General features: G+C 36.9%; 1 protein-coding gene across 14 annotated transcripts in view; it reads right to left on the minus strand.

Moving 5' to 3' along the window:
• Positions 1–12,166, minus strand: part of ASPP (Ankyrin-repeat, SH3-domain, and Proline-rich-region containing Protein) — a 602,088-nt gene that overhangs the window by 171,339 nt on the left and 418,583 nt on the right. The window lies entirely within an intron of this gene.

Here is a 12,166-nt window from a genome sequence, read left to right on the forward strand (position 1 = left end):
CAACTCTCTACGCCTCCAGACATTACAGTCACAAAAATACTTCGAAAACTCCTTAACGCTCCGTTCTATGTATCTAACCTCACTATACATATTGAAACTCAAAATCCTTTTCATTTACAGATCTTGCTAACACTCGTTTTCTCAAATTCATCATTTATACCTGGCTATTACTGCGGACCTATTTGGTCATACGGCATCGAAGTATGGGGAATCGACTAAACCGTTCCAACTCTCTACGCCTCCAGACATTACAGTCAAAAAAAACTTCGAAAACTCCTTAACGCTCCGTTCTATGTATCTAACCTCACTATACATAATGAAACTCAAAATCCTTTTCATTTACAGATCTTGCTAACACTCGTTTTCTCAAATTCATCATTTATACCTGGCTATCACTGCGGACCTATTTGGTCATACGGCATCGAAGTATGGGGGATCGACTAAACCGTTCCAACTCTCTACGCCTCCAGACATTACAGTCACAAAAATACTTCGAAAACTCCTTAACGCTCCGTTCTATGTATCTAACCTCACTATACATATTGAAACTCAAAATCCTTTTCATTTACAGATCTTGCTAACACTCGTTTTCTCAAATTCATCATTTATACCTGGCTATTACTGCGGACCTATTTGGTCATACGGCATCGAAGTATGGGGAATCGACTAAACCGTTCCAACTCTCTACGCCTCCAGACATTACAGTCAAAAAAAAATTCGACAACTCCTTAACGCTCCGTTCTATGTATCTAACCTCACTATACATAATGAAACTCAAAATCCTTTTCATTTACAGATCTTGCTAACACTCGTTTTCTCAAATTCATCATTTATACCTGGCTATTACTGCGGACCTATTTGGTCATACGGCATCGAAGTATGGGGGATCGACTAAACCGTTCCAACTCTCTACGCCTCCAGACATTACAGTCACAAAAATACTTCGAAAACTCCTTATCGCTCCGTTCTATGTATCTAACCTCACTATACATAATGAAACTCAAAATCCTTTTCATTTACAGATCTTGCTAACACTCGTTTTCTCAAATTCATCATTTATACCTGGCTATTACTGCGGACCTATTTGGTCATACGGCATCGAAGTATGGGGAATCGACTAAACCGTTCCAACTCTCTACGCCTCCAGACATTACAGTCAAAAAAAACTTCGAAAACTCCTTAACGCTCCGTTCTATGTATCTAACCTCACTATACATAATGAAACTCAAAATCCTTTTCATTTACAGATCTTGCTAACACTCGTTTTCTCAAATTCATCATTTATACCTGGCTATTACTGCGGACCTATTTGGTCATACGGCATCGAAGTATGGGGAATCGACTAAACCGTTCCAACTCTCTACGCCTCCAGACATTACAGTCAAAAAAAACTTCGAAAACTCCTTAACGCTCCGTTCTATGTATCTAACCTCACTATACATAATGAAACTCAAAATCCTTTTCATTTACAGATCTTGCTAACACTCGTTTTCTCAAATTCATCATTTATACCTGGCTATTACTGCGGACCTATTTGGTCATACGGCATCGAAGTATGGGGGATCGACTAAACCGTTCCAACTCTCTACGCCTCCAGACATTACAGTCACAAAAATACTTCGAAAACTCCTTAACGCTCCGTTCTATGTATCTAACCTCACTATACATAATGAAACTCAAAATCCTTTTCATTTACAGATCTTGCTAACACTCGTTTTCTCAAATACATCATTTATACCTGGCTATTACTGCGGACCTATTTGGTCATACGGCATCGAAGTATGGGGAATCGACTAAACCGTTCCAACTCTCTACGCCTCCAGACATTACAGTCAAAAAAAACTTCGAAAACTCCTTAACGCTCCGTTCTATGTATCTAACCTCACTATACATAATGAAACTCAAAATCCTTTTCATTTACAGATCTTGCTAACACTCGTTTTCTCAAATTCATCATTTATACCTGGCTATTACTGCGGACCTATTTGGTCATACGGCATCGAAGTATGGGGAATCGACTAAACCGTTCCAACTCACTACGCCTCCAGACATTACAGTCAAAAAAAACTTCGAAAACTCCTTAACGCTCCGTTCTATGTATCTAACCTCACTATACATAATGAAACTCAAAATCCTTTTCATTTACAGATCTTGCTAACACTCGTTTTCTCAAATTCATCATTTATACCTGGCTATTACTGCGGACCTATTTGGTCATACGGCATCGAAGTATGGGGGATCGACTAAACCGTTCCAACTCTCTACGCCTCCAGACATTACAGTCACAAAAATACTTCGAAAACTCCTTAACGCTCCGTTCTATGTATCTAACCTCACTATACATAATGAAACTCAAAATCCTTTTCATTTACAGATCTTGCTAACACTCGTTTTCTCAAATTCATCATTTATACCTGGCTATTACTGCGGACCTATTTGGTCATACGGCATCGAAGTATGGGGAATCGACTAAACCGTTCCAACTCTCTACGCCTCCAGACATTACAGTCAAAAAAAACTTCGAAAACTCCTTAACGCTCCGTTCTATGTATCTAACCTCACTATACATAATGAAACTCAAAATCCTTTTCATTTACAGATCTTGCAAACACTCGTTTTCTCAAATTCATCATTTATACCTGGCTATCACTGCGGACCTATTTGGTCATACGGCATCGAAGTATGGGGGATCGACTAAACCGTTCCAACTCTCTACGCCTCCAGACATTACAGTCACAAAAATACTTCGAAAACTCCTTAACGCTCCGTTCTATGTATCTAACCTCACTATACATATTGAAACTCAAAATCCTTTTCATTTACAGATCTTGCTAACACTCGTTTTCTCAAATTCATCATTTATACCTGGCTATTACTGCGGACCTATTTGGTCATACGGCATCGAAGTATGGGGAATCGACTAAACCGTTCCAACTCTCTACGCCTCCAGACATTACAGTCAAAAAAAAATTCGACAACTCCTTAACGCTCCGTTCTATGTATCTAACCTCACTATACATAATGAAACTCAAAATCCTTTTCATTTACAGATCTTGCTAACACTCGTTTTCTCAAATTCATCATTTATACCTGGCTATTACTGCGGACCTATTTGGTCATACGGCATCGAAGTATGGGGGATCGACTAAACCGTTCCAACTCTCTACGCCTCCAGACATTACAGTCACAAAAATACTTCGAAAACTCCTTAACGCTCCGTTCTATGTATCTAACCTCACTATACATAATGAAACTCAAAATCCTTTTCATTTACAGATCTTGCTAACACTCGTTTTCTCAAATTCATCATTTATACCTGGCTATCACTGCGGACCTATTTGGTCATACGGCATCGAAGTATGGGGGATCGACTAAACCGTTCCAACTCTCTACGCCTCCAGACATTACAGTCACAAAAATACTTCGAAAACTCCTTAACGCTCCGTTCTATGTATCTAACCTCACTATACATATTGAAACTCAAAATCCTTTTCATTTACAGATCTTGCTAACACTCGTTTTCTCAAATTCATCATTTATACCTGGCTATTACTGCGGACCTATTTGGTCATACGGCATCGAAGTATGGGGAATCGACTAAACCGTTCCAACTCTCTACGCCTCCAGACATTACAGTCAAAAAAAACTTCGAAAACTCCTTAACGCTCCGTTCTATGTATCTAACCTCACTATACATAATGAAACTCAAAATCCTTTTCATTTACAGATCTTGCTAACACTCGTTTTCTCAAATTCATCATTTATACCTGGCTATCACTGCGGACCTATTTGGTCATACGGCATCGAAGTATGGGGGATCGACTAAACCGTTCCAACTCTCTACGCCTCCAGACATTACAGTCACAAAAATACTTCGAAAACTCCTTAACGCTCCGTTCTATGTATCTAACCTCACTATACATATTGAAACTCAAAATCCTTTTCATTTACAGATCTTGCTAACACTCGTTTTCTCAAATTCATCATTTATACCTGGCTATTACTGCGGACCTATTTGGTCATACGGCATCGAAGTATGGGGAATCGACTAAACCGTTCCAACTCTCTACGCCTCCAGACATTACAGTCAAAAAAAAATTCGACAACTCCTTAACGCTCCGTTCTATGTATCTAACCTCACTATACATAATGAAACTCAAAATCCTTTTCATTTACAGATCTTGCTAACACTCGTTTTCTCAAATTCATCATTTATACCTGGCTATTACTGCGGACCTATTTGGTCATACGGCATCGAAGTATGGGGAATCGACTAAACCGTTCCAACTCTCTACGCCTCCAGACATTACAGTCAAAAAAAACTTCGAAAACTCCTTAACGCTCCGTTCTATGTATCTAACCTCACTATACATAATGAAACTCAAAATCCTTTTCATTTACAGATCTTGCTAACACTCGTTTTCTCAAATTCATCATTTATACCTGGCTATTACTGCGGACCTATTTGGTCATACGGCATCGAAGTATGGGGAATCGACTAAACCGTTCCAACTCTCTACGCCTCCAGACATTACAGTCAAAAAAAACTTCGAAAACTCCTTAACGCTCCGTTCTATGTATCTAACCTCACTATACATAATGAAACTCAAAATCCTTTTCATTTACAGATCTTGCTAACACTCGTTTTCTCAAATTCATCATTTATACCTGGCTATTACTGCGGACCTATTTGGTCATACGGCATCGAAGTATGGGGGATCGACTAAACCGTTCCAACTCTCTACGCCTCCAGACATTACAGTCACAAAAATACTTCGAAAACTCCTTAACGCTCCGTTCTATGTATCTAACCTCACTATACATAATGAAACTCAAAATCCTTTTCATTTACAGATCTTGCTAACACTCGTTTTCTCAAATTCATCATTTATACCTGGCTATTACTGCGGACCTATTTGGTCATACGGCATCGAAGTATGGGGAATCGACTAAACCGTTCCAACTCTCTACGCCTCCAGACATTACAGTCAAAAAAAACTTCGAAAACTCCTTAACGCTCCGTTCTATGTATCTAACCTCACTATACATAATGAAACTCAAAATCCTTTTCATTTACAGATCTTGCTAACACTCGTTTTCTCAAATTCATCATTTATACCTGGCTATTACTGCGGACCTATTTGGTCATACGGCATCGAAGTATGGGGAATCGACTAAACCGTTCCAACTCACTACGCCTCCAGACATTACAGTCAAAAAAAACTTCGAAAACTCCTTAACGCTCCGTTCTATGTATCTAACCTCACTATACATAATGAAACTCAAAATCCTTTTCATTTACAGATCTTGCTAACACTCGTTTTCTCAAATTCATCATTTATACCTGGCTATTACTGCGGACCTATTTGGTCATACGGCATCGAAGTATGGGGGATCGACTAAACCGTTCCAACTCTCTACGCCTCCAGACATTACAGTCACAAAAATACTTCGAAAACTCCTTAACGCTCCGTTCTATGTATCTAACCTCACTATACATAATGAAACTCAAAATCCTTTTCATTTACAGATCTTGCTAACACTCGTTTTCTCAAATTCATCATTTATACCTGGCTATTACTGCGGACCTATTTGGTCATACGGCATCGAAGTATGGGGGATCGACTAAACCGTTCCAACTCTCTACGCCTCCAGACATTACAGTCACAAAAATACTTCGAAAACTCCTTAACGCTCCGTTCTATGTATCTAACCTCACTATACATAATGAAACTCAAAATCCTTTTCATTTACAGATCTTGCTAACACTCGTTTTCTCAAATTCATCATTTATACCTGGCTATTACTGCGGACCTATTTGGTCATACGGCATCGAAGTATGGGGAATCGACTAAACCGTTCCAACTCACTACGCCTCCAGACATTACAGTCAAAAAAAACTTCGAAAACTCCTTAACGCTCCGTTCTATGTATCTAACCTCACTATACATAATGAAACTCAAAATCCTTTTCATTTACAGATCTTGCTAACACTCGTTTTCTCAAATTCATCATTTATACCTGGCTATTACTGCGGACCTATTTGGTCATACGGCATCGAAGTATGGGGGATCGACTAAACCGTTCCAACTCTCTACGCCTCCAGACATTACAGTCACAAAAATACTTCGAAAACTCCTTAACGCTCCGTTCTATGTATCTAACCTCACTATACATAATGAAACTCAAAATCCTTTTCATTTACAGATCTTGCTAACACTCGTTTTCTCAAATTCATCATTTATACCTGGCTATTACTGCGGACCTATTTGGTCATACGGCATCGAAGTATGGGGGATCGACTAAACCGTTCCAACTCTCTACGCCTCCAGACATTACAGTCACAAAAATACTTCGAAAACTCCTTAACGCTCCGTTCTATGTATCTAACCTCACTATACATAATGAAACTCAAAATCCTTTTCATTTACAGATCTTGCTAACACTCGTTTTCTCAAATTCATCATTTATACCTGGCTATTACTGCGGACCTATTTGGTCATACGGCATCGAAGTATGGGGGATCGACTAAACCGTTCCAACTCTCTACGCCTCCAGACATTACAGTCACAAAAATACTTCGAAAACTCCTTAACGCTCCGTTCTATGTATCTAACCTCACTATACATATTGAAACTCAAAATCCTTTTCATTTACAGATCTTGCTAACACTCGTTTTCTCAAATTCATCATTTATACCTGGCTATTACTGCGGACCTATTTGGTCATACGGCATCGAAGTATGGGGGATCGACTAAACCGTTCCAACTCTCTACGCCTCCAGGCATTACAGTCCAAAAAATACTTAGAAAACATCTTAACGCTCCCGTTCAATGTATCTAACCTCACTATCCATAATGAAACTCAAAATCCTTTTCATTACAGATCTTGCTAACACTCGTTTTCTCAAATTCATCATTCCACTCTACAGCAGCTCATCCTAACGCTCTCTCATAGAACACCTATCTTCCTCCACACAACACCAGGTTGATTGAAGAGAAGATGGCCTCGTGATCTACTCTTATCGTGAGAGCAGTATAGCAAAAGCACGTTACTGGAGTGACACCTCTGGGTGCCTTCTCGTGATTTTCACGTATTTTTTGTTATCAGGTACCTCATTTGCTTGTTGCAACAATCGTTGCAGTTGTAAATTCCAATAAAAGATTTTAAAAAAATAAAACAGTCTTATAAATGTTTCAAAGCTACACTTGTCAAAACCTTTCAAAACCCCACTAAAGTAACTGCCATTTTAGAATAACCTGAGAACCGCTTGGCTACGGTGGCGCTTAACATTTATATAATAGTATTTCTAAAACATTTGCAAATAAAGCTCGAACTGAACCAAAATTTAATGCAGAAGTATTTAATAAAATTTAGTGAAGAAATTTGCTTTACGAACACTCTGGAACCATGAACTTTTCATTGAAACAAAAATTGTAAGTAAGCTTAAGCTTATTAAAATAAAAAACGAAAATATAACATTATAAGCATGAAAGGCAAACTTTTTTTTTAATCTTAAAAAAGTTAGCCGAGACAGAAATTCAAATAAAGAATAAATAATGATTAATAAATTAATAAAGTAGAGAAAATAAACTTTTGAGTATATTAAAAAGGGAAGTTAAATTAAGTTTGTTCAATAAAGTTTTCCATTTTTTAATTAATTTTATAAAAAGATAAGGTTTTTCTTTTTTAAAAAAAAGAAAAATTGAAAATAACGCAAAATGAAAACATTATTTTCTTTTAAATTTCCGTTATTTAAATAAACATATTATTTAAATTTTATTTAATTTATTTTTACGGTTTTTTGTGGACAATGTTACTTCTGAATGGAACTAATGAACTGTACACGCTGTCTGTATAATTTAATTTGAATTTACGCCGCTCAACTTTGTTGCATTTAACAAACAGGTTAGGAGAGATTCAGTTTAGAACTATAATTTGTACGGCCTAAACTATTAGTTTGGGGATTTTCCGCTTGTCATATTGAACTTCCGAAATGAAAATTTATGACTTATATATATATATAATAATAATAATAAAGCCATTTATTTGGTTTCAGAATAATACATTTTTTTATATATATAATACATGTTTTTTATGAAACAAATAAAACAATAACTTTTCAAAAAGAAAGAATACTATAATACTGAGTAATTCTTGAAACCAGGCCCACTACTGAGCATAGGCCTCTCCCATTAAACTCCATAATCCTTCGTCTTTCGCCTTCTTAGTCCATGATGGTCCAGCATGTTTTAAGATGTCATCCGCCCATCTCTTCTTTTGTCTGCCGACCCTTCTTTTCCTGAATTCCAGAGACCAGTTAGTAAGTCGAGTAGTCCAACGACCATCTTTCACTCTCATCAGCTTTCCTGCCCATTTCCACTTTGCCAGCTTCACCTTTTTTATAATATCCGTCAAACCAGTTTGCTCTCTCATAAATGTGCTCTTGACTTTATCCTTCCGACTAACTCCTAGCATACTCCTCTCCATAGCTCTCTGAGTAGTCTGAAGCCTATTTAGATTTAGTTTTGTGCAAGACCAGGTTTCGGCACCATACAGAAGGCAGGGCATTACGCATCGTTCTAAAACTTGACTTCTTTGTTTAATATTAATATTTCTATTTTTTACTAAATATTTCAATGACCAGTATTTTTTCCAGGCAAGCGTAATTCGTCTTTCTACTTCTTTGCTGGTCCTGTCATCAAAACTAATTAGCTGCCCCAAATAAACTGTTTCTTTAACCCATTTCAGTTTGACATTGTCTAGTGAAATATCTTTAGTCTTATTATTGGGATTTGTAAATAGAACAGTTTTGTCAAGGTTAATAACTAGTCCTGCCTCTCTGCTAGCTGCCTCTAGTTCTATCAGCATTTTTCCTAAATCTTCGCATGTATTGGCAAACAATATTAAATCATCAGCAAATCTGAGGTGACTGAGTTTATATATATATATATATATATACTTATTTTTTTTTGAGAGAGAGAGGGGGACAGGTTTTGTATTAATAATCAACATCATTTCAAGAATTCATTTTGTGATATTCGGCTGGTTTCCTTAGGATATCACAAGAATTTGGGCATATATTCTGTGAACTTAGGACACAAACTAAATTATCGTGAGACTGTTCTTTAAGATATTTTGAAGGTAGATGAACTATTAATAACTGGAGTAACAGGATATGACGCGAAAGGTGTTCGAAAAGTTTTCTAATCGTACAAAACCGTAGTTTGAATATATCAGAGAAGGGTTTTGGCTAGTTTCAGAGCTGCACATTGACCACCGCTACTAAGCTGCACTTAAATTTTCGTGCTTACAAAGAAGCTTCGGTAATGCGACACTTTTATCTGTAAAGTAATGCCTATTTTTTCTAGGCGGATGTCGAGGATGGAAGCGACCAGCAACTATATTTTTACTATAAATTTCCTCATTTAAACACTTAAATAAAATTCAAGATCTTAACCGGGATTCGAAACCAGTACCACAACATAGCTTTGCCGGTTTCGCCTCCAACCGTTCGGCAATATAGTAAATGAAGTCGTCTAGGCTGCAGTAATAGCTTTCTAAGATTTATGAGCGGCTCATAAATTGGCCGATTAGCACGCGAATTTATAACTTCTTCCTTCCTTGAACTTATGTATAGACTGAGCTCAAATATCTCATAAGCAATCTTTCCCCCCCAAAAACAAAATTTTACCAAATAAATGTTTTTAAAAGTTTGCAACAATCAAACTAAATTTAAGAGTAATTCAGCCCAAATCTTCTCGAGTAAATTTTTGCATTTTTGGTTCACAGCTTTAACACAAATTTGAAATTCTAGAAATATTTTTAAAATTATATGATTTTACATCAATAATTAGTAACTTTTGGGCGGCCTAGAGAGAACGTTGTAGCTCCTAATTTTCGAAAAAGATAAGACCGCAATCTACAATTTCCGTACAGTGAGTAAAACTAAATAAATAAAATGGACATATTTTACAAGTGCCTTCTAGATAAGTTACTCGATTAACAAAAATGCCATGTTCAAAGAGCGGACATTATTATCACCGTAGTTTACTTATTCCTATTCTAACAATTTATCAAACGAACTCCGTCTGGATTTATGACTTCGACCACAAGCGGTGTATTTCTATAACTGGAGGTATTTTTTATATACGCAGATCTATATAGGTGTATTCAACTTCTTCTTTTTTTTGCTCATCTCGCAGTCTGACCTCACTCTATCTCTCTCTCTCTCTCTCTGAAATAAATTATAAAAATGGCGGAAAGCGGAAGCTGCGGAAGAACACGGCAGGGAGGTATGGAGAGGAGAATGTAAAACGAAGTGTCAGCTGGCTGGGGACCCATATGCAACTGTACTCCTTCCTCTCTCTCTCATTTATATGTATTCTGTGACGTGTTTATATCGTCCCAACCGGAGTATTGTGGTTCCTTGTATTCCCCTGAAAGGATATTCACGAGGAAGAACACTGTTCTTCAGCATCTACAGTGATGGTTAGGTCAACCTTGCTATGGAGCCACTTCAATGAAACGAAAGTATCCACGTCATTGTCCCAGAACTTTGTATCAAATTTTCGTCAGAGGTAACAGTTGTTTTTTGGGAAATTTTGGGTTCACGCGAAACGGAAACGGAAGATGTGGTAGAATAAGATTTAGTATTTTCTTCAACGTTTCTACAACCTAATTAGTAAATTAAACGTTAGATGAAATTCAAGTCCTAGACCAGGCAAGTGCAACCTTTAAATAAATGAGGGCTGTATGTAGATGTGATTCTGAGAGAGCCGAAGGTTTTAGTTTAAGTTTTTTAATATATATAGGGTAATCCATTTAAAACGCACCAATCGATAATAACTTTTTAGCTAAGCGGAAGTTCGAAAAAACCCACTAAGTAAACTATATGTTTTTTTGTGTAGTTTTCAAATTTTCTACTCCCGAAGCTGTATCTTTATTTTTGGCGGAGTTACAGCTAAAAAACCGATTGGGATTTCATAAAGACCACTGGTTTTAACAATGATTATGAAAACTACATAAAAAACTGTGAAAAATTGGCGTTAACCCCGTTTCGATATCCCTAATATTAGTTGAGCTATTTAAGTTCAAAGTTACAATTTTATCTATCCATGAACGGTTTTCAATATTAATTTTCCACCAGAAATACACGTTTTGGGAGGTCCTCTGACTGCGAGAAATGTTATTTGAGACGCAAAGAACAAAAATAATAATAATTGAAGATTTTAAAACATGTAGTGTAATGTAACGGTTATGGGTGAATCAGGATAAATTTGTTTTATCATCAAATAAAAGCAATCATCACACCATTTTAATGCACCCAGTATGCAAGACTTCTTGACCTATGATTACGGTATGATTACTATGATTACTTCGTGGTTTTTTTTTTGAAATTCCGCTTTCCTAAAAAGTTATTAGCGATTGGTGCGTTTTAAATGGATCACCCTCTAGAAAAAAGATTTTTAAATCGACCAATCGATGTACCTACTAATCGCACTGCCATTGGAGAGTAGTTTCCTGTGGGCGTGGCAAGGGGTGGAGCTTTTAATTACTATAAATAAATAAGAACGATACGAATAACTTGTTGGTACTTTGAACTTGAATGGACTTTGAACTTCTGACAACAACAAAATACTTATTATTTTAAGTAATATTTATTAACTTTGTTGAGATAACTTGGTAGATAGAAGATTACCCGTATTAGGAGATATTAAGGACGTGGAAACTCGTAACATGTTTTCTAGGCGCTTATCAGTGATTATCGTCCTGGTTTTGGATTTTATGAAGTTCATCTTCCACAAAACGTTGCTCGCATTTATAGATACTGCCAAATAGAGTGAAATTCTAAATACCTATTTCTTTAATAAAATTATCTTTACCGCACATTCTACCTTAGGGTTAGCTGGCCAGATTCAATGATGTTTGGAAAAGTTGTCGTGGGCCATATAAAATCTACTACTCGGGCCGTACTACTGTCCTAGACTAAGGAATAGAACCCAGTACTACAATATATTTTAGCCTTGTGGGCCTCACCTATAACCGCTCGGCTATAGTGGCGCCTGGTTAAATGGAAAAGGTGTAAAAAGGACGAATCCTCTACAAAGAAAAACGGGACAGAGTACTAAGTTCAACCTAAAGACAGATCCGTTATTTGCCTTTT

The sequence above is a fragment of the Rhodnius prolixus genome, unplaced genomic scaffold, assembly GCF_049639745.1.
Source record: "Rhodnius prolixus isolate KJV_2025 unplaced genomic scaffold, Rpr scaffold_3, whole genome shotgun sequence".
Classification (NCBI taxonomy): Eukaryota; Metazoa; Arthropoda; class Insecta; order Hemiptera; family Reduviidae; genus Rhodnius; species Rhodnius prolixus.